Genomic DNA, 23,358 nt, shown 5'->3' on the forward strand with positions numbered 1-23,358 from the left:
TACATCAAAAGGCGACTCTTTTATGTGATATTTAATAATAATTAATTTAAAAGATACGATATAATACCCAGATAGCATGTCGCCGGTGGGCCGACGTTGGGCCGCCGACTGCAACTACGTCGGCCCACCAGCTACTGTCGCTGGTGGGCCTACGTTGGCCTGACCATCGGTCCAACGTTGGCCCACCAGCGACATACAACTTGAGCGGCCCAACGTCGGCCCACCAGCGACAAGTAGCTGGTGGGCCGACGTAGGTCCACCGCTTTTATCTATTTTTTATTTTCTTTATTATTCATTAATTCATTGATTTATTAATTTTTTGATAATTATATTATCATTATTTTTGTCATATATAATGGACAAAACACAATGTAAATTTCAAGAGTGTTTATTCTTCTGTAATATTTCTTCCTTACAATACAACAACGTGGCAAGTTATAATTGACCTTCAGATAAATATTTAAAAAAAACATAAATTCTATTTCTTAAGTATAGAAAAATAGGTAATCTTCCACTATGTGATATGGCCTCACCCCCTCCCCAAGCCATACCAGTTACAACTATCTTTTCTTGCAGTGAGTAACACTTTTAAAGTAACAAAAAAAAATCATCTTACAAATCTTCAAACAACAGCATATATAAAATACTTAAGTTAACTCCATTCAACACTGTCAGTGTTACTGTAACATCAATAATTCACCTCACAAACTTTCTAACAACAACATCATATAAAATACTTAGTTAACTATTCAAAAACTGTTTCTAGTACTGTATCTGGTAAAATATTCATTTAAATGAAACATGCTTGTCCAGTATAATGCTTATATAGCCAAACAAGTTTAACTGTCATAAAACATATGCATATATACCGGTACGTCCATTAAGCAGTACAGGGAAATAAATTTTCTTATATTTCCAAAGCCATACCAGTCTAATGCAGTCTTTTCTTGCAGTAAATAACACTATGTTGGAAAAATATTGTTCATATCACAAAGTGTACAAACAACAACATCAGTCTGAATCCGAGGATTATGATACAATTGTCTCTTGGAAAGCCTGGACTCTGTCTTTTTCTGAAAAAAAAAAAAAAACACATTGAAGTGATTGCAAGTGATTGTCCATCATATCCCTATTAAATTGAAGTGTTAACATGTAAATTCAACATAAGTAAAAGGATTGGCATGGAGATCGACATCACCAGAATGAGAATAAACTGATCTATTTAAGAAACCAACTGATACAGGTAGTGCAAACATGGAAAATAATCTTATTTTTGTATTAAAACAGTAATTAAAACAGTATTTTTAATATGTGTAAAAAGAGACAAAAGAAAATAAATATGATTAAATACAAGGATGTAATACATACCAATCTTCTTCAACAATCTTCGCTGCCTTCATCCCTCCCTTTCACTGGCATTCTTCAACCACACGTCTTCATGATCCTTTCTGCGTCACTTTCCATTATACCATTTTTTGGGCAGCATCTGTTAAAGTTAAAACATTATTAAATATATTTCAGTGTCATTACAATCAAATTAAGGTGTGAGAGGTGACAGAGTGGGAAAATATTACATCATGAAAATTATTTTGACTCACCAGCAGACAAATAAATTTGACCTGTCCACAAACCATTTTTTTTTTATTATTCATACCCCAGAAAGTGGGGAGGGGGTACTGTTAAATTAATTTTATTAAAATATTCAATATTTATAATATTTGAATAAAGTTCAATGAAAACTAAAGAATATTCATTTTATAATACTAAACTTATATTTATGTTAACAATTTAACTTCTTAAGGGGCTATGATGTGTTTGATTTTTTAAAAATATGAATTAAATGAAATCAGTATAAAAAAAGTTCCCCTCTTTTTATTTAAATTCTCATATTTGGTATTACTAATTTCTTCCTTACATCAATATCACACTGGTATATTTGTTAATTTATCATATTCCAACACTAAATTTTAAACTGTAAATAACAGAGGTGATATATATGCTAGAGTCATTAAAGAAAACATCATGCAAAATTTCAGGTTATATCTTGGCAAATAAACAACATTTCAACAAGAACTTCAGTCCCAAAAGATTTCACTTTCTATAGTGAGTAGATAGCATACAACGTATTTGATTGATAGGCAGTATGTTGCCTGGACAACGAACTAGATATAGCCAGTTCATCTAGTCCAATCTGGCTTTGTAACCATGCAGCACAGTACGTGTGTGGTTTCTGTTTTTGGAAGGGTCTTTATTACTAGAGCACGTAGATTTTTAACTTAATAAAAATTCAGTAGTGAACCTGATATGTGAATAAATTTTGTCTGATGAAGTTCTGGAGGGTGTTCACTTTCATGATTTGGCGGTAAGTTTGCTCAGACTTCGTTTTGCGACTGCATGTGTTTTGTGCCAAAAGTAGGTCATTCTTTTCAATGCCGTCTAGGAAGTGACAAAAAGAAGTCAGTATGCAACAGATAATGATTTTTTAAGATGTTTGCTCCACATTACTAAAAAAAACAGGACATGTTCGTCGGACAGCCAACCCTGCAACTTCACCTGTCCGAACTGAATATTTACCTGTCCCGTACGGCGGACAGCCGCTGATGTCGATTCGACACAAAAGCACAATCCCTGCAGAACATACCCTTTAATAAAAATATACTATGTATACAATTTAATCGCACAGTATGCCTACAAGTATTTACATTGTATTAAAGTAGACCTACCTTCTTACAAAAAGCACAGCATTACCATAGAAGTACTTCTATGAGCATACATCCAACTCGGTGGGAGAGCCTGAAAGACAACGCAGTCGTCTCGCGACGTCGCCGCATGCTTTTGTAACGTGCATCCGTCGCGTGTTGGACGTCATGTGATATTTAGAAGCCAATAAAAAATGCACATTCCGTAACAGGTTAAAAGGACCTTAGAATCGTTTGCGTCGCTCTGGGGGTAACGCAATAAGCAGCCACGTACACAAATTTGGCGTGTATTTAAAATTTGACCGTATAACAACTACGTCGCTGGTGGCCCGACGGTGGGCCACCGGTGGCTATCGACGAAAAGTAGCGCTCTTTCCGTCGTCGGCCCGCCAACTACACGTCGCTAATGTATAGACAGCGGGCCAACAGCGGCCAGCTAGCGACGTATCGTCGTTATATGCGTAGCTCGAAATCGACGTCGGGCCGACGACGTCATGCTATCTGGGTAGCTTCTTGCCGACGGCTTTTTTTTTAGCTTTATTGATTTTTTTAAAAGTATTTGGAGATAAAAAACACAAAAGCTGTATGGTTTCAAATCGAGGCCCCACATATTGCTCGTGTGCTGACCGGAAGACGAGCGACACTAGCGGGAATTATGAAACAAAGAGAGGGACAAAGAGAGACGGTTGAGTCGCAGGAGAGAGACAGAAATCCGTCGATATCTGAACTGTAGTCTTATACAATAGTGGGATTTCTACGACATCAGAGGTAAGAGATATTATATTTATTTAGCTAGATTAAAGAGTTCATTTATTCTGTAATTCGACTTTTGTAAGATGAATCTGGCGGATAATAATCTCTTTTTTATTGAATAAGCCGGAAACAAAGACTTTTTTTATTCTCCATATATTTTCATATAATAATGCCACCTTTCACCTTTTAATTGTTTCATTAGAGAAAAGCACCTTGTATAGTGGCAGCATATATGCCATATTGATAATTACCTGTAAAGGGTTTATGTATTTATTTGCTTATTTATTAATTTTATTATAATTTGTTTTTTATACTTGAAGTCACAATTAAGTAGTTAAAATTATTACAATCATTTAACACAATTCATCACAAATACCGGATAACACACATGCACACACACACACACACACACACACACACACACAATAAACAAATAAATAAATAAATAAATAAATAAAAATATATTTTATACTGATAAGAAACAGCTAAGAAAGAATTTATTTATGTAACTTATCTAGAAGATAAGGCAAATGATCTTGTAATAAATTTAACAAGTTTATATTACCTAAAGTTGCCTATAGAGTGCACTTCGCACTGCATATTTTTTTAATCTACTTATCAGAATCATGTCATTGTGAGCACTCCTGGTACTGAACTGCCAACATTTACCAAAGCAATGGCATCACATGTAAACCACTGCATTAAGTGTTGCCATATATGAATTTTGTATCATCATAGGATAAATTTTCCAAACTGATAACTGCTGAGTAAAATCTAAGCTCTAATAAACAGGTATATTAGATCTTGGGTAAAATAAAGCATTGCCAAAAAATTATTTTCAAAAGAGGTACCAAAACAATCACTTTAAATTGAAAACACAACTTTGAAAGATGTTACTATGACAAAAGGATAATTTTGAGGATTTATGATTTAATTTTTTTGTTGTGCTACTGGTTATTTGCATGACATGAGGTGTACCTATTTTAAAAGACATTTTATTTTGGTGTGAAACATTGTCTAGAAGAAAGAGAAATCCTAAATTAAACATACAAATGAAAATTTACCATTTTACAATTTCTGCATTATTAGGCTGCCCAGGGATTTGTGGATGATGGACAGCAATCTCACCTCAGGCACATCAACACTTCTAAAATTCTCCACTGACCATACTGGTACAAGTAAAGCACAGACATAGAAAGTAAGTACTGCACAGCATTATTAATATTAGCAAGAAAATTTATACTTTGGCACTCCCATATTAAAGTTTTATTAATATTTTTATATGTGCTATCACATGAACAATGTAGGTGTAGTTAACTACAAGTTTATACAGCAAATCGAGCCCAGTCATCGAATGCAAGAGCACTTGAATGTTTTTCTTTCCAATTCAGTACCAGTACATATTTTAATATGCATTTTAAGGAGTGCCAAGGCATACATTTTTGTGCCAATATATATATATTAGTTAATTGTTGATCAGCTTTAGATTCTTTGTGTAACACAACTTGGCCAGAGCTTTGTAAACTAAGCTTTTAGACAAAACTGACTTCATATTTTTTGTTACAGAATTGTGCCACAGTTTCACATAAAATATAATATTGACTTATCTAAACTCTAAGGCACTCAAAACTTACTGGCTAACTATGTGTGTTTTGCAAAGAAACTAACATATTTGTTTTGAATGCTATTGATTGCAATGTACACTCACATGTTTGAAGAACTCTCTAAAATGACACGTGGGAAATTTTGCTGGATATGATGGCCCATCATTGTATTGTATTGTATATTGGCATCTTTCAAAAGTAAATGGTTGTTTATTGACAGTGAAGTTAATAAAAACAAGGTTTTTAACAATACCTTAATAGATCCATACGATTTGTATTATAAATCAAATCAAAGCATGAAAGATGTTGGCTAGTTGAATTGAACAGGAATTTAGAGTTCCTGGGGGTGGGGCTGCTCCTAGGGGTGGTTGATTTCAAGTTTTTGCATTGTAATATACTATCTTTTCTTAGACTATAAAAATTACAGAATTGGAATTTTGGAAATTGATCAACCTTTTATCAGAATAAGGCATAAGCCTTTTTGAATTTTGGCATATCTGGGATTGAGGTTGCCCCTGGGGGCGCATGATTAAATTTTCACATGATAATCCATGCTAGACTCAGCTCTCCTTGTACATTTCAACTTCTGACACTCAGTCTCTCTAAAACAAATTAATTTCTTCCCATAAGTTTTTTTTTTAAAGGCAAAATTATGTTCTAGAACAAACCTTTTTTTTTTTTTTGCCCCATCCATTGTCAGTAAGCTGTCATTTACAACTGAAAGAAAATGTGAGCTGTCATATCTTGCAAATTGTTTCACCTTTTTTCTTGAAGTGATGGGTTTAGACTGCAACTGACAACATACGATTAAAAAATTGACAATAATGTCATCACTCAGTATAGTTGGGCTGTCCCTGGGGGTAGTTGTTTCTGAATTCTTCTCACATTGTAATTTCCTCTATCTCCTCCTAGATCATTAGACAGGAAGTTGAAACTTGGGTGATTGGAAGACATATCAGGGATATTTGGGGCTATTTCTAAATTTTAGTGCAACAAGGGGTTTCTTATTCTTATGAATCCTTATCACATTATGATTTGTCCTATCTCCCCCTAGACCTTAAGATTATGAAGTTGAAACTTTGGTGATGGGTAAAGCTGTTGTAAGGGATGTACATAGGCATTGCAGAAATTTAGTGCAACAGGGGCCAGGCTGCCCCTGGGGGAGGGGGGGGAGGGGGGGGGGAGGGAGGGCATTAGATCCTGAACAGATCCCGAATTACTTTTTGCTGTCTCCTTGTAGACAATTGGACTTAGGTAGTTGAAACTTTGGTGATTGGTTGAACTGTCATCAGGGATGTGCATGGGCATTTTGGAATTTTAGTACAACAAACAGGGGGTTGGGCTGTCCCCGGGGGGGGGGGAGGGGGTGAATCTAAATTCTTTTTGCTTTGTATTTTCTCTGAACTCCTCCTTATATCAGTTGAGTTGAATAGTTAAATTTTTGGTGATTGGTTTAACTTTTTGCTTTTTGCAGGGATGGGCAGTGGTGTTTCAGAATGTAATCATGTCTGGGGGTTGGACTGTCTCGGGGGTGGGGGGGGGGGAATTGATTCTAAATTTTTATCACATTATGATTTGTCCTATCTCCCCCTAGACCTTAAGATTATGAAGTTGAAACTTTGGTGATGGGTAAAGCTGTTGTAAGGGATGTACATAGGCATTGCAGAAATTTAGTGCAACAAGGGCCAGGCTGTCCCTGGGGGGGGGGGGGGGTAGATCCGGAATAGATCCAGAATTACTTTCCGCTGTCTCCTTGCAGGGGCATAACCAGACCTTTAAAAATTGTACGCACAGATTTTGAAAATTCCTAGGTACGATTATGTTCCGTGAAAAATACATTGAATTTATGGAGAATAATATCATGTTTGGCTCAAAAAATTGTACGCACAGTGCATCCGTGCGTATGCCTGGTTACGCCCCTGCCTTGTAGACCATTAGACTTAAGTAGTTGAAACTTTGGTGATTGGTTGAACTGTGGTCAGGGATGTGCATGGGCATTTTGGAATTTTAGTACATCAAACAGGAAGTTGGGCATACCACTGTCTCCGGGGGGGGGGGGGGGGGGGGGGGTTGAATTAAATTTTTTTTACTTTGTATCTTCTGTGAACTCCTTATATCAGTTGAGTTGAATAGTTAAATTTTTGGTGATTGGTTTAACTTTTTGCTTTTTGCAGGGATGGGCAATGGTGTTTCAGAATTTAATCATGCCTGGGGATTGGACTGTCTTGGGGGGGGGGGGGGGAGGGAATTGATTCTAAATTTTTATCACATTATGATTTGTCCTATTTCCCCCTGGACCTTAAGATTATGAAGTTGAAACTTTGGTGATGGGTTAAGCTGTTGTAAGGGATGTACATAGGCATTGCAGAAATTTAGTGCAACAGGGGCCAGGCTGTCCCTGGGGGGGGGGGTAGATCCCGAATAGATCCAGAATTACTTTCCGCTGTCTCCTTGCAGGGGCGTAACCAGACCTTTAAAAATTGTACGCACAGATTTTGAAAATTCCTAGGTACGATTATGTTCCGTGAAAAATACATTGAATTTATGGAGAATAATATCATGGTTGGCTCAAAAAATTGTACGCACAGTGCATCCGTGCGTATGCCTGGTTACGCCCCTGCCTTGTAGACCATTAGACTTAAGTAGTTGAGACTTTGGTGATTGGTTGAACTGTGGTCAGGGATGTGCATGGGCATTTTGGAATTTTAGTACATCAAACAGGAAGTTGGGCATACCACTGTCTCCGGGGGAGGGGGGGGGGTTGAATTAAATTTTTTTTTACTTTGTATTTTCTGTGAACTCCTTATATCAGTTGAGTTGAATAAATAAATTTTTGGTGATTGGTTTAACTTTTTGCTTTTTGCAGGGATGGGCAATGGTGTTTCAGAATTTAATCATGCCTGGGGATTGGACTGTCTTGGGGGGGGGGGGGAATTGATTCTAAATTTTTATCACATTATGATTTGTCCTATCTCCCCCTAGACCTTAAGATTATGAAGTTGAAACTTTGGTGATGGGTAAAGCTGTTGTAAGGGATGTACATAGGCATTGCAGAAATTTAGTGCAACAGGGGCCAGGCTGTCCCTGGGGGGGGGGGGGGTAGATCCGGAATAGATCCAGAATTACTTTCCGCTGTCTCCTTGCAGGGGCGTAACCAGACCTTTAAAAATTGTACGCACAGATTTTGAAAATTCCTAGGTACAATTATGTTCCGTGAAAAATACATTGAATTTATGGAGAATAATATCATGGTTGGCTCAAAAAATTGTACGCACAGTGCATCCGTGCGTATGCCTGGTTACGCCCCTGCCTTGTAGACCATTAGACTTAAGTAGTTGAAACTTTGGTGATTGGTTGAACTGTGGTCAGGGATGTGCATGGGCATTTTGGAATTTTAGTACATCAAACAGAAAGTTGGGCATACCACTGTCTCCGGGGGGGGGGGGGGGGGGGGGGGTTGAATTAAATTTTTTTTACTTTGTATTTTCTGTGAACTCCTTATATCAGTTGAGTTGAATAGTTAAATTTTTGGTGATTGGTTTAACTTTTTGCTTTTTGCAGGGATGGGCAATGGTGTTTCAGAATGTAATCATGTCTGGGGGTTGGACTGTCTCGGGGGTGGGGGGTGGGGGGGGGGGAATTGATTCTAAATTTTTATCACATTATGATTTGTCCTATCTCCCCCTAGACCTTAAGATTATGAAGTTGAAACTTTGGTGATGGGTAAAGCTGTTGTAAGGGATGTACATAGGCATTGCAGAAATTTAGTGCAACAGGGGCCAGGCTGTCCCTGGGGGGGGGGGGGGGTAGATCCCGAATAGATCCAGAATTACTTTCCGCTGTCTCCTTGGAGACCATTAGACTTAAGTAGTTGAAACTGGTGATTGGTTGAACTATGGTCAGGGTTTGGTTGTTTCTAAATACTTTTTGAAATATAATTTCTGCTATCTCCTCCTAGACCATTAGACATATGAAGTTGAAACTTTGGTAATTGGTAAAGCTATCTTCATGGATGTGCATGGGCACAAAATTTTATAATGCCTGGGGATTGGGCTGTCCCTGGGGGTGGTTGATTCTGAAATGTTATTACTGCTAGACCATAAGTGTCGAAAGTTGATACTTTGGGGGGGTGCCAGACCTATCTTCAGGGAACTTTATTGCATAAATGTAGAAAGTTAATTGATACTTCAGGGATTACTAGACATATCTTCAGGGAACTTTATTGCACTTGGGCTGTCCATACAGGGTGGGTTATCCTAAGGGACCATTTCCCAAACCCTATCATACCAACTTTGGATTGAACTATTTCAGAGGGGATTCTCGTTTAATTGCAATTAACTTGGATGGCTTAGATGTCTGTCACACCTGCTGATGCTGATAAGGGGTAATTAACTATTGTTTAGCAGCTTTAGTGGGTATCCCAGATGTCTAAGCTGTTTGGGCTGAAAGCAATTTAGTGAGGGACCCCATGGAGATGGACTGATCCTGTTAGATCGATCTAGGGATGGGAACCCAGTCAAATTTCTTTTCATCTTTGATAAGTGCATGGGGAAGTGGGGGGATTCGTGATGGCTATCCATCAACACCATCTAGTTTATTTATATATTTATTTATTTATTTTTAACAAGTATAAAACAATTTTTTACCTAATATTAACTGAGTGACTTTGTCCTTCATTTTTTCCATATAAGTTTTGCTACTTTTTTCATATTTGATCTACATGTGAGTGTCCATGATGGTTACTGCACTAGGGGCAGTAATTAAGTGCCTTAATATTTTGAGAAGACATTGCGAAGACTTGTTTAGTTAACAAATACCTGCTTCTTTTACACTTGTTTAGATGTGTGACGATTCTAACTTGACTCAACAATTCTCTGCCGAACAAGATCAGAAAAAAGAGTTTTATCTAAAATAGGGGTAATACTTCAGAAAATGTCTTCTTATTTATTATAATCACATATATTCAAAGTATATTGAATTCATCACTACCTGAGATCATTTTTAATATTGATTTTTGTATTTTATATTGAATTGATATTTTATTGTACCACCAGTACGAGTACTGGGGGTACCACAGTGTTGTCTTTAAACTGCCATGATCATGTTGACATTACAGACAGACAGATTGAATTACTATAGGTGGACAGATTCGAAAAATTTTTAAGTACTTTAAAGGGGACTTGAGCTTATCTTGACTGCTTCGACTTTCTGATTGAGGTAGTTCAGCTGGACCAGTTTAGATCACCAATTGCGATAGCTGCCACAAATTTGAGAATTTCAAAAGTACTTTTAAAGGGACTAGAGCCAATTTTGAGGGATTCGACTTTCCGATTGCGGTAGTTGAGACAGACCTTTCGGGACAATTTAGACCCACCGTTTGCGATGGAGTCCATGATTTTTAAAGTACTTTTAAAGGGACTAGAGCCAGAATAGTTGAGGGCTTCAACTATCCGATTGTGTTAGTTGAAACGGACCTTTCAGGACCCTTAAGACCCACTGATTGCGACAGTTGCGACGGAGTCCATGGTTTTTTAAGTACTTTTAAAGGGACTAGAGCCAATTTTAAGGGCTTAGACTTTCCGATTGTGCTAGTTGAGACGGACCTTTCAGGACCCTTAAGACCCACCGATTGCGACAGTTGCGACGTAGTCCATGATTTTTAAAGTACATTTAAAGGGACTAGAGCCATTTTTAAGGGCTTCAATTTTCTGATTGCATTAGTTCTGACGGATCTTTCGGGACCCTTAAGACCTACCGATTGCTACAGTTGCAAAGGAGTCCATGATTTTTAAAGGCTTCGACTTTCCGATTGTGGTAGTTGAGACGGACCTTGCGGGATTTTAAGAGCCACCTATTGAGACAGTTGCGACAGAGTTCATGATTTTTAAAGTACTTTTAAAAGGACTAGAGCCATTTTTGAAGGATTCGACTTTCCGATTGCGTTAGTTGAGACGTACCTTTCGGGACCCTGAAGACCCACCAATTGCGACAGTTGCGACGGAGTCAATGTTATTTAAAGTACTTTTAAAGGGACTAGAGCCATTTTTAAGGGCTTCGACTTTCCGATTGCCTTAGTTGAGACGGACCTTTCGGAGCCATTTTTGAGATCTTCGACATTCCGATTGTGTTAGTTGAAACAGACCTTTCGGGACCCTTAAGTCCCACCAATTTTGACAGTTGCGACAGAGTCCATGTGTTAAAGCACTTTTAAAGGGACTAAAGCCATATATTTGAGGGCTTCGACTTTCCAATTGCCTTAGTTGAGACGGACCTTATGGGACCCTTAAGACCCACCAATTGCGACAGTTGCGATGGAATCCATGATTTTAAAAGTAATTTTAAAGGGATTAGAGCAAATTTTGAGATCTTCGACATTCCGATTGCGTTAGTTGAGACAGACCTTTCGGGACCCTTAAGACCCACCGATTGTGACAGTTGCGACGGAGTCCATGTTATTTAAAGTACTTTTAAAGGGACAAAAGCCATTTTTGAGGGCTTTGACTTTCCGATTGCATTAGTTGAGACAGACCTTTCGGGACCCTTAAGACCCACCGATTGTGACAGTTGCGACGGAAGTCCATATTATTTAAAGTACTTTTAAAGGGACTAGAGCCATTTTTGAGGGCTTTGACTTTCCGATTGCGTTAGTTGAGACGTACCTTTTGGAACCATTTTGAAGGCTTCGACTTTCCGATTGCGTTAGTTGAGACGGACATTTCGGGACCCTTAAGACCCACCGATTGTGACAGTTGCGACGGAGTTCATCTTATTAAAAGTACTTTTAAAGGGACTAGAGCCATTTTTGAGGGCTTCTACTATCCGATTGCGTTAGTTGAGACGGACCTTTTGGGACCCTTAAGACCCACCGATTGTGACAGTTGCGACGGAGTCCATGTTATTTAAAGTACTTTTAAAGGGACTAAAGCAAATTTTGAGGTCTTCGACATTCCGATTGCGTTAGTTGAGACAGACCTTTCGGGACCCTTAAGACCCACCGATTGTGACAGTTGCGACGGGGTCCATGTTATTTAAAGTACTTTTAAAGGGACTAAAGCAAATTTTGAGATCTTCGACATTCCGATTGCGTTAGTTGAGACAGACCTTTCGGGACCCTTAAGACCCACCGATTGTTACGGTTGCGACGGAGTCCATGTTATTTAAAGTACTTTTAAAGGGACAAGAGCCATTTTTGAGGGCTTTGACTTTCCGATTGCGTTAGTTGAGATGTACCTTTCGGGACCCTTAAGACCCACCGATTGTGACAGTTGCGACGGAGTCCATGTTATTTAAAGTACTTTTAAAGGGACAAGAGACATTTTTGAGGACCTTGACTTTCCGATTGCGTTAGTTGAGACGTACCTTTCGGAACCATTTTGAGGGCTCTGATTTTCCGATTGCGTTAGTTGAGACGGACATTTCGGGACCCTTAAGACCCACCGATTGTGACAGTTGTGACGGAGGCCATGTTATTTAAAGTACTTTTAAAGGGACTAGAGCCATTTTTGAGGGCTTTGACTTTCCGATTGCGTTAGTTGAGACAGACCTTTCGGGACCCTTAAGACCCACCGATTGTGACAGTTGCGACGGAGTCCATGATTTTTAAAGTACTTTTAAAGTGACTAGAGCCATTTTTGAGGGCTACGACTTTCCCATTGTGGTAGTTGAGATGGACCTTTCGGGACTCTTAAGACCCATTGATTGCGACAGTTGCGATGGAGTCCATCATTTTAAAAGTTCTTTTAAAGGGACTAGAGCAAATTTTGAGAGCTTCAATTTTCCGATTGTGTTAGTTGAGACGGACTTTTCGGGACCCTTATGACCCACCAATTGCGACAGTTACGATGGAATCCATGTTATTTAAAGTACTTTTAAATTGACTAGAGCCATTTTTGAGGGCTTCGACTTTCTAATTCGTTTGTTGAGACGGACCTTTCGGGACCCTTACGACCCACCGATTGTGTCAGTTGCGATGGAGTCCATGTTATTTAAAGCACTTTTAAAGGGACTAAAGCCATTTTTGAAGGATTCGACTTTCCGATTGCGTTAGTTGAGACGGACATTTCGGGACCCTTAAGACCCACCGATTGTGACAGTTGCGACGGAGTCCATGTTATTTAAAGTACTTTTAAAGGGACTAAAGGAAATTTTGAGGTCTTCGACATTCCGATTGCGTTAGTTGAGACAGACCTTTCGGGACCCTTAAGACCCACCGATTGTGACAGTTGCGACGGAGTCCATGTTATTTAAAGTACTTTTAAAGGGACTAAAGCAAATTTTGAGGTCTTCGACATTCCGATTGCGTTAGTTGAGACAGACCTTTCGGGACCCTTAAGACCCACCGATTGTGACGGTTGCGACGGAGTCCATGTTATTTAAAGTACTTTTAAAGGGACAAGAGCCATTTTTGAGGGCTTTGACTTTCCGATTGCGTTAGTTGAGATGTACCTTTCGGGACCCTTAAGACCCACCGATTGTGACAGTTGCGACGGAGTCCATGTTATTTAAAGTACTTTTAAAGGGACAAGAGACATTTTTGAGGACCTTGACTTTCCGATTGCGTTAGTTGAGACGTACCTTTCGGAACCATTTTGAGGGCTTCGATTTTCCGATTGCGTTAGTTGAGACGGACATTTCGGGACCCTTAAGACCCACCGATTGTGACAGTTGCGACGGAGTCCATGTTATTTAAAGTACTTTTAAAGGGACAAGAGCCATTTTTGAGGGCTTCTACTATCCGATTGCGTTAGTTGAGACGGACCTTTTGGGACCCTTAAGACCCACCGATTGTGACAGTTGCGACGGAGTCCATGTTATTTAAAGTACTTTTAAAGGGACTAAAGCAAATTTTGAGATCTTAGACATTCCGATTGCGTTAGTTGAGCTGGACATTTCGGGACCCTTAAGACCCACCGATTGTGACAGTTGCGACGGAGTCCATGTTATTTAAAGTACTTTTAAAGGGACAAGAGCCATTTTTGAGGGCTTTGACTTTCCGATTGCGTTAGTTGAGACGTACCTTTCGGAACCATTTTGAGGGCTTCGACTTTCCGATTGCGTTAGTTGAGACGGACATTTTGGGACCCTTAAGACCCACCGATTGTGACAGTTGCGACGGAGTCCATGTTATTTAAAGTACTTTTAAAGGGACTAAAGCAAATTTTGAGATCTTCGACATTCCGATTGCGTTAGTTGAGACGGACATTTTGAGACCCTTAAGACCCACCGATTGTGACAGTTGCGACGGAGTCCATGTTATTTAAAGTACTTTTAAAGGGACAAGAGCCATTTTTGAGGGCGTCTACTATCCGATTGCGTTAGTTGAGACAGACCTTTCGGGACCCTTAAGACCCACCGATTGTGACAGTTGCGACGGAGTCCATGTTATTTAAAGTACTTTTAAAGGGACTAAAGCAAATTTTGAGGTCTTCGACATTCCGATTGCGTTAGTTGAGACAGACCTTTCGGGACCCTTAAGACCCACCGATTGTGACGGTTGCGACGGAGTCCATGTTATTTAAAGTACTTTTAAAGGGACAAGAGACATTTTTGAGGACCTTGACTTTCCGATTGCGTTAGTTGAGACGTACCTTTCGGAACCATTTTGAGGGCTTCGACTTTCCGATTGCGTTAGTTGAGACGGACATTTTTGGACCCTTAAGACCCACCGATTGTGACAGTTGCGACGGAGTCCATGTTATTTAAAGTACTTTTAAAGGGATAAGAGCCATTTTTGAGGACTTTGACTTTCCGATTGCGTTAGTTGAGACGTACCTTTCGGAACCATTTTGAGGGCTTCGACTTTCCGATTGCGTTAGTTGAGACGGACATTTTGGGACCCTTAAGACCCACCGATTGTGACAGTTGCGATGGAGTCCATGTTATTTAAAGTACTTTTAAAGGGACTAAAGCAAATTTTGAGATCTTCGACATTCCGATTGCGTTAGTTGAGACGGACATTTTGAGACCCTTAAGACCCACCGATTGTGACAGTTGCGACGGAGTCCATGTTATTTAAAGTACTTTTAAAGGGACAAGAGCCATTTTTGAGGGCGTCTACTATCCGATTGCGTTAGTTGAGACAGACCTTTCGGGACCCTTAAGACCCATCGATTGTGACAGTTGCGACGGGGTCCATGTTATTTAAAGTACTTTTAAAGGGACTAAAGCAAATTTTGAGGTCTTCGACATTCCGATTGCGTTAGTTGAGACAGACCTTTCGGGACCCTTAAGACCCACCGATTGTGACGGTTGCGACGGAGTCCATGTTATTTAAAGTACTTTTAAAGGGACAAGAGACATTTTTGAGGACCTTGACTTTCCGATTGCGTTAGTTGAGACGTACCTTTCGGAACCATTTTGAGGGCTTCGATTTTCCGATTGCGTTAGTTGAGACGGACATTTCGGGACCCTTAAGACCCACCGATTGTGACAGTTGCGACGGAGTCCATGTTATTTAAAGTACTTTTAAAGGGACTAAAGCAAATTTTGAGATCTTCGACATTCCGATTGCGTTAGTTGAGCCGGACATTTCGGGACCCTTAAGACCCACCGATTGTGACAGTTGCGACGGTGTCCATGTTATTTAAAGTACTTTTAAAGGGACAAGAGCCATTTTTGAGGGCTTTGACTTTCCGATTGCGTTAGTTGAGACGGACATTTCGGGACCCTTAAGACCCACCGATTGTGACAGTTGCGACGGAGTCCATGTTATTTAAAGTACTTTTAAAGGGATAAGAGCCATTTTTGAGGGCTTTGAATTTCTGATTGCGTTAGTTGAGACGTACCTTTCGGAACCATTTTGAGGGCTTCGACTTTCCGATTGCGTTAGTTGAGACGGACATTTTGGGACCCTTAAGACCCACCGATTGTGACAGTTGCGACGGAGTCCATGTTATTTAAAGTACTTTTAAAGGGATAAGAGCCATTTTTGAGGGCTTTGACTTTCTGATTGCGTTAGTTGAGACGTACCTTTCGGAACCATTTTGAGGGCTTCGACTTTCCGATTGCGTTAGTTGAGACGGACATTTTTGGACCCTTAAGACCCACCGATTGTGACAGTTGCGACGGAGTCCATGTTATTTAAAGTACTTTTAAAGGGACAAGAGCCATTTTTGAGGGCGTCTACTATCCGATTGCGTTAGTTGAGACGGACCTTTTGGGACCCTTAAGACCCACCGATTGTGACAGTTGCGACGGAGTCCATGTTATTTAAAGTACTTTTAAAGGGACTAAAGCAAATTTTGAGATCTTCGACATTCCGATTGCGTTAGTTGAGACGGACATTTTGGGACCCTTAAGACCCACCGATTGTGACAGTTGCGACGGAGTCCATGTTATTTAAAGTACTTTTAAAGGGACAAGAGCCATTTTTGAGGGCGTCTACTATCCGATTGCGTTAGTTGAGACGGACCTTTTGGGACCCTTAAGACCCACCGATTGTGACAGTTGCGACGGAGTCCATGTTATTTAAAGTACTTTTAAAGGGACAAGAGCCATTTTCGAGGGCTTTGACTTTCCGATTGCGTTAGTTGAGACGTACCTTTCGGAACCATTTTGAGGGCTTTGACTTTCCGATTGCGTTAGTTGAGACGGACATTTCGGGACCCTTAAGGCCTACCGATTTCCATGTTATTTAAAGTACTTTTAAAGGGACAAAAGCCATTTTTGAGGGATTCGACATTATAAAACATTATAAAAAAAAGGAAGGGTAAAAATTGAAAAAGAAAAACGTTTAAAAAATGAAATGGAAAGACATTGAAAAATGAATGAAATGGAATCCAAAATACAAAACAAGACACATGAAATGGAAGTGGAAAAGAGATCTAAAAAGACATGGAATGACAAAGAAAGAGAAAAATTCTTACCATTCTTTGCCCTTTTCTTCAATTTTTTTAAGTGCAAAAAGTTAATTTTTTTGCCCTTCCCATTTCATGTCTTTTCACCTCTCTTTCGCACTTCCATTTCTTATCTCTTTTCTTGTATTTTGCCCTTCCATTTGCATGTCTACTTTGGCTGTCCCTTGCACTTCCATTGCATATCCACTCTTTTCCACCTTTTTTTCCTGTATTTAGTATGTGTCTTTTGTTGAATTTTGCTATTCTATTTCATGTCTCTTTTCTTGTATTTTGCACTTCCATTTTATGTGTTTTTTTCCTGTATTTGGCACTTCCATTGCATGTAATTTTGCCTTTCTTTTCCCCTTCTATTTCATGAATCTTTGCCTCTCCTTTTATTGTATTTCGCACTTCCATTGCATATCTCTTCACCTCTCTGTCGCAAATCCATTTCTTGTCTCTTTTCTAGTATTTTCCACTTCCATTGCATGTCTCTTTTCCTGTATTTTCGACTTCTATTGCATGTGATTTTGCCTCACTTTTTCCCTTCTATTCCATGTGTCTTCGCCTCTCTTTCGCTTTTCTATTTGATGTCTCTTTTCTTTTATTTTGCACTTCCATTGCGTGTGTTTTTTCTGTATTTTGCACCTCCATTGCATGTAATTTTACCTCCCTTTTTCCCTTTTATTTTATGTTAGTTCGCCTCTCTTTCGCTCTTCCATTTCATATCTCTTTTATTGTATTTTCCACTTCCATTGCGTATCTGTCTCTGTGTATCTATTTCGTATCTCTCTGTCACAAATCCATTTCTTGTCTCTTTTCTTGTATTTTCCAGTTCCATTGCATGTGATTTTGCCTCTCTTTTCCCGTTCTTTTTCATGTGTCTTCGCCTCTCTTTTGCTCTTCCATTTCATATCACTTTTATTGTATTTTGCACTTCCATTGCGTGTCTCTGTTCCTGTATTTTGCACTTCCATTGCGTATATCTTCACCTCTCTGTCGCAAATCCATTTCTTGTCTCTTTTTTTGTATTTTCCATTTCCATTGCATGTCCGTTTTCCTGTGTTTTCCACTTCCATTGCATGTGATTTTGCCAAACTTTTTCCCTTCTATTCCATGTGTCTTCGCCTCTCTTTCGCTTTTCTATTTGATGTCTCTTTTCTTTTATTTTGCACTTCCATTGCGTGTGTTTTTTCTGTATTTTGCACCTCCATTGCATGTAATTTTACCTCCCTTTTTCCCTTTTATTTTATGTTAGTTCGCCTCTCTTTCGCTCTTCCATTTCATATCTCTTTTATTGTATTTTCCACTTCCATTGTGTATCTGTCTCTGTGTATCTATTTCGTATCTCTCTGTCACAAATCCATGTCTTGTCTCTTTTCTTGTATTTTCTAGTTCCATTGCATGTAATTTTGCCTCTCTTTTCCCGTTCTTTTTCATGTGTCTTCGCCTCTCTTTTGTTCTTCCATTTCATATCAATTTTATTGTATTTTGCACTTCCATTGCGTGTCTCTGTTCCTGTATTTTCCTCTTCCAATTGCGTATATCTTCACCTCTCTGTCGCAAATCCATTTCTTGTCTCTTTTCTTGTATTTTCCACTTCCATTGCATATATCTTCACCTCTCTGTCGCAAATCCATTTCTTGTCTCTTTTCTTGTATTTTCCACTTCCATTGCATGTCCGTTTTCCTGGGTTTTTTCGACTTCCATCGCATGTGATTTTGCCTCTCTTTTCCCCTTCTATTTCATGTGTCTTCGCCTCTCTTTTGTTCTTCCATTTCATATCAATTTTATTGTATTTTGCACTTCCATTGCGTGTCTCTGTTCCTGTATTTTCCTCTTCCATTGCGTATATCTTCACCTCTCTCGCAAATCCATTTCTTGTCTCTTTTCTTGTAATTTACACTTCCATTTCATGTCCGTTTTCCTGGGTTTTCTACTTCCATTGCATGTAATTTTGCCTCTCTTTTCCCCTTCTATTTCATGTGTCTTCGCCTCTCTTTTGTTCTTCCATTTCATATCAATTTTATTGTATTTTGCACTTCCATTGCGTGTCTCTGTTCCTGTATTTTCCTCTTCCATTGCGTATATCTTCACTTCTCTGTCGCAAATCCATTTCTTGTCTCTTTTCTTGTAATTTCCACTTCCATTTCATGTCCGTTTTCCTGGGTTTTCGACTTCCATTGCATGTGATTTTGCCTCTCTTTTGCTCTTCCATTTCATGTCACTTTTATTGTATTTTGCACTTCCATTGCATGTGATTTTGCCCCTCTTTTCCCTTCCATTTCATATGTCTTCGCCTCTCTTTTGCTCTTCCATTTTATGTCTCTTTTCTTGTATTTTGCACTTCTATCGCGAATCTTTTTTCCTGTATTTTGCACTTCCATTTTATGTGATTTTGCCCCTCTTTTGCACTTCCATTTCATTTATTTTGAAATTCCTTTTTTTTTGACATACTTTTCATGTCTTTTTTACCCTTCCTTTTTTATAGTAAAGGGTCTCAACTACCACAATCGGATACTAGAAGCCCTCAAAAATGGCTCTAGTCCCTTTAAAAGTACTTTAAATAACATGGACATCGTCGCAACTGTCACAATCGGTGGGTCTAAGGGTCTCGAAAGGTCCGTCTCATTTAACGCAATTGGAAAGTCGAAGCCTTCAAAATGGCTCCGAAAGGTACGTCTCAACTAACGCAATCGGATAGTAGAAGATCTCAAAATTTGCTCTAGTCCCTTTAAAAGTACTTTAAATAACATGGACTCCGTCGAAACTGTCACAATCGGTGGGTCTTAAGGGTCCCGAAAGGTCCCTCTCAACTAACGCAATCGGATAGTAGAAGCCCTCTTGTCCCTTTAAAAGTACTTTAAATAACATGGACTCCGTCGCAACTGTCACAATCGGTGGGTCTTAAGGGTCCCAAAAGGTCCGTCTCAACTAACGCAATCGGATAGTAGAAGCCCTCTAAATGGTTCCGAAAGGTACGTCTCAACTAACGCAATCGGAAAGTCAAAGCCCTCAAAAATGACTCTAGTCCCTTTAAAAGTACTTTAAATAACATGGACTCCGTCGTAACTGTCACAATCGGTGGGTCTTAAGGGTCCCGAAAGGTCTGTCTCAACTAACGCAATCGGAATGTCGAAGATCTCAAAATTTGCTTTAGTCCCTTTAAAAGTACTTTAAATAACATGGACTCCGTCGCAACTGTCACAATCGGTGGGTGTTAAGGGTCCCAAAAGGTCCGTCTCAACTAACGCAATCGGATAATAGAAGCCCTCAAAAATGGCTCTAGTCCCTTTAAAAGTACTTTTAATAAGATGAACTCCGTCGCAACTGTCACAATCGGTGGGTCTTAAGGGTCCCTAAAGGTCCGTCTCATCTAACGCAATCGGAAAGTCGAAGCCCTCAAAAAGGTTCCGAAAGGTACGTCTCAACTAACGCAATCGGAAAGTTGAAGCCCTCAAAATGGTTCCGAAATGTCCGTCTCAACTAACGCAATCGGAAAGTCGAAGCCCTCAAAATGGTTCCGAAAGGTACGTCTCAACTAACGCAATCGGAAAGTTGAAGCCCTCAAAATGGTCCCGAAAGGTCTGTCTCAACTAACGCAATCGGAATGTCGAAGACCTCAAAATTTGTTTTAGTCCCTTTAAAAGTACTTTAAATAACATGGACTCCGTCGCAACTGTCACAATTGGTGGGTCTTAAGGGTCCCGAAAGGTCTGTCTCAACTAACGCAATCGGATAGTAGAAGCCCTCTAAATGGTTCCGAAAGGTACGTCTCAACTAACGCAATCGGAAAGTCAAAGCCCTCAAAAATGGCTCTTGTCTCTTTAAAAGTACTTTAAATAACATGGACTCCGTCGCAACTGTCACAATCGGTGGGTCTTAAGGGTCCCGAAAGGTCCGTCTCAACTAACGCAATCGGATAGTAGAAGCCCTCTAAATGGTTCCGAAAGGTACGTCTCAACTAACGCAATCGGAAAGTCAAAGCCCTCAAAAATGGCTCTTGTCTCTTTAAAAGTACTTTAAATAACATGGACTCCGTCGTAACTGTCACAATCGGTGGGTGTTAAGGGTCCCAAAAGGTCCGTCTCAACTAACGCAATCGGATAGTAGAAGCCCTCAAAAAATGGCTCTAGTCCCTTTAAAAGTACTTTAAATAACATGGACTCCGTCGCAACTGTCACAATCGGTGGGTCTTAAGGGTCCCGAAAGGTCTGTCTCAACTAACGCAATCGGATAGTAGAAGCCCTCTAAATGGTTCCGAAAGGTACGTCTCAACTAACGCAATCGGAAAGTCAAAGCCCTCAAAAATGACTCTAGTCCCTTTAAAAGTACTTTAAATAACATGGACTCCGTCGCAACTGTCACAATCGGGGGGTCTTAAGGGTCCCAAAAGGTCCGTCTCAACTAACGCAATCGGATAGTAGAAGCCCTCTAAATGGTTCCGAAAGGTACGTCTCAACTAACGCAATCGGAAAGTCAAAGCCCTCAAAAATGGCTCTTGTCTCTTTAAAAGTACTTTAAATAACATGGACTCCGTCGCAACTGTCACAATCGGTGGGTCTTAAGGGTCCCGAAAGGTCCGTCTCAACTAACGCAATCGGATAGTAGAAGCCCTCTAAATGGTTCCGAAAGGTACGTCTCAACTAACGCAATCGGAAAGTCAAAGCCCTCAAAAATGGCTCTTGTCTCTTTAAAAGTACTTTAAATAACATGGACTCCGTCGTAACTGTCACAATCGGTGGGTGTTAAGGGTCCCAAAAGGTCCGTCTCAACTAACGCAATCGGATAGTAGAAGCCCTCAAAAAATGGCTCTAGTCCCTTTAAAAGTACTTTAAATAACATGGACTCCGTCGTAACTGTCACAATCGGTGGGTCTTAAGGGTCCCGAAAGGTCTGTCTCAACTAACGCAATCGGAATGTCGAAGATCTCAAAATTTGCTTTAGTCCCTTTAAAAGTACTTTAAATAACATGGACTCCGTCGCAACTGTCACAATCGGTGGGTGTTAAGGGTCCCAAAAGGTCCGTCTCAACTAACGCAATCAGAAAGTCGAAGCCCTCAAAATGGTTCCGAAAGGTACGTCTCAACTAACGCAATCGGAAAGTTGAAGCCCTCAAAATGGTTCCGAAATGTCCGTCTCAACTAACGCAATCGGAATGTCGAAGATCTCAAAATTTGCTTTAGTCCCTTTAAAAGTACTTTAAATAACATGGACTCCGTCGCAACTGTCACAATCGGTGGGTGTTAAGGGTCCCAAAAGGTCCGTCTCAACTAACGCAATCGGATAATAGAAGCCCTCAAAAATGGCTCTAGTCCCTTTAAAAGTACTTTTAATAAGAAGAACTCCGTCGCAACTGTCACAATCGGTGGGTCTTAAGGGTCCCGAAAGGTCCGTCTCAACTAACGCAATCAGAAAGTCGAAGCCTTCAAAATGGTTCCGAAAGGTACGTCTCAACTAACGCAATCGGAAAGTTGAAGCCCTCAAAATGGTTCCGAAATGTCCGTCTCAACTAACGCAATCGGAAAGTCGAAGCCCTCAAAATGGTTCCGAAAGGTACGTCTCAACTAACGCAATCGGAAAGTTGAAGCCCTCAAAATGGTTCCGAAATGTCCGTCTCAACTAACGCAATCGGAATGTCGAAGATCTCAAAATTTGCTTTAGTCCCTTTAAAAGTACTTTAAATAACATGGACTCCGTCGCAACTGTCACAATCGGTGGGTCTTAAGGGTCCCGAAAGGTCTGTCTCAACTAACCCAATCGGAATGTCGAAGATCTCAAAATTTGCTTTAGTCCCTTTAAAAGTACTTTAAATAACATGGACTCCGTCGCAACTGTCACAATCGGTGGGTCTTAAGGGTCCCGAAAGATCTGTCTCAACTAACGCAATCGGAATGTCGAAGATCTCAATATTTGCTTTAGTCCCTTTAAAAGTACTTTAAATAACATGGACTCCGTTGCAACTGTCACAATCGGTGAGTCTTAAGGGTCCCGAAATGTCCGTCTCAACTAACGCAATCGGAAAGTCGAAGCCCTCAAAATGGTTCCGAAAGGTACGTCTCAACTAACGCAATCGGAAAGTCAAAGCCCTCAAAAATGGCTCTAGTCCCTTTAAAAGTACTTTAAATAACATGGACATCGTCGCAACTTTCACAATCGGTGGGTCTTAAGGGTCCCGAAAGGTCTGTCTCAACTAACGCAATCGGAATGTCGCAGATCTCAAAATTTGCTTTAGTCCCTTTAAAAGTACTTTTAATAACATGGACTCCGTCGCAACTGTCACAATCGGTGGGTCTTAAGGGTCCCGAAATGTCCGTCTCAACTAACGCAATCGGAAAATTGAAGCCCTCAAAATGGTTTCGAAAGGTACGTCTCAACTAACGCAATCGGAAAGTCGAAGCCCTCAATATGGTTCCGAAATGTCCGTCTCAACTAACGCAATCGGAATGTCGAAGATCTCAAAATTTG

At 39.9% G+C, this 23,358-nt stretch overlaps 2 long non-coding RNA genes across 3 annotated transcripts; one reads left to right on the top strand and one right to left on the bottom strand.

Moving 5' to 3' along the window:
• Positions 1-452: 452 nt before the first annotated feature.
• Positions 453-3,205, bottom strand: LOC147762124 (uncharacterized). The gene is made up of 3 exons (XR_015334126.1): positions 2,724-3,205; positions 1,369-1,486; positions 453-1,073 (listed from the first exon to the last, which is right to left on the bottom strand). It is a non-coding gene; the product is annotated as an uncharacterized LOC147762124 (long non-coding RNA).
• A 37-nt stretch (positions 3,206-3,242) lies between these two features.
• LOC147762125 (uncharacterized) lies at positions 3,243-11,623 on the top strand. 2 transcript variants are annotated; one of them, XR_015334125.1, is made up of 3 exons: positions 3,243-3,467; positions 4,542-4,650; positions 10,274-11,623. It is a non-coding gene; the product is annotated as an uncharacterized LOC147762125 (long non-coding RNA). The 2 variants fall into 2 exon arrangements; XR_015334124.1 differs by having other exon boundaries at positions 3,247-3,467; positions 10,173-11,622.
• The last annotated feature ends 11,735 nt before the right edge of the window (positions 11,624-23,358 follow it).

This window comes from Lingula anatina, chromosome 4 (genome assembly GCF_051362555.1).
Source record: "Lingula anatina isolate TDL-2025a chromosome 4, LinAna3.0, whole genome shotgun sequence".
Classification (NCBI taxonomy): Eukaryota; Metazoa; Brachiopoda; class Lingulata; order Lingulida; family Lingulidae; genus Lingula; species Lingula anatina.